Genomic DNA, 517 nt, shown 5'->3' on the forward strand with positions numbered 1-517 from the left:
GGAGGGGCCCGGCCCGATGAAGATGGGCGGGGGTCCTGCAGCCCTGGAGTCTTCTGGGCATGTGCTCCATACTGTGATGAGTGACCCTGGAGAGGGTCCAGCATGGCACAGGACGGTTGGACCCTGGGGGGGTGATCAGTGCGAGCTGGCGGGAGGAACATTTCTGTGGCCCTGGGGATCCGGGGACGGGCTCTCAGGGGTCTGGGGGTGGGACGTGCCTGCAGTAGCCGCCACCCGCAGTCTGTGCCAGGAAACAAATCTGTGGATGGTGAGGGGTGAGGCAGAGGCGAGGACCATCGGGGGATGGACAGAAGCAGGGCCTCCAGGCAGCGGGGCCCCCATGCAGACGGAGCCCCCATGCAGACGGAGCCCCCATGCAGCGGGGCCCCCATGCAGACGGAGGCGTGAGCCTGGAGCCCCCCCCCCGTTACTGGGAATCATCCTGGGGAGGCGGCTCCTGTGTAGAAGTGTCAGGGCGGCTTCTGTCCCCCAAAGCTTAAAGGTGACAGGATGCTCC

The sequence above is a fragment of the Pteropus vampyrus genome, unplaced genomic scaffold, assembly GCF_000151845.1.
Source record: "Pteropus vampyrus isolate Shadow unplaced genomic scaffold, Pvam_2.0 Scaffold239, whole genome shotgun sequence".
NCBI lineage: Eukaryota > Metazoa > Chordata > Mammalia > Chiroptera > Pteropodidae > Pteropus > Pteropus vampyrus.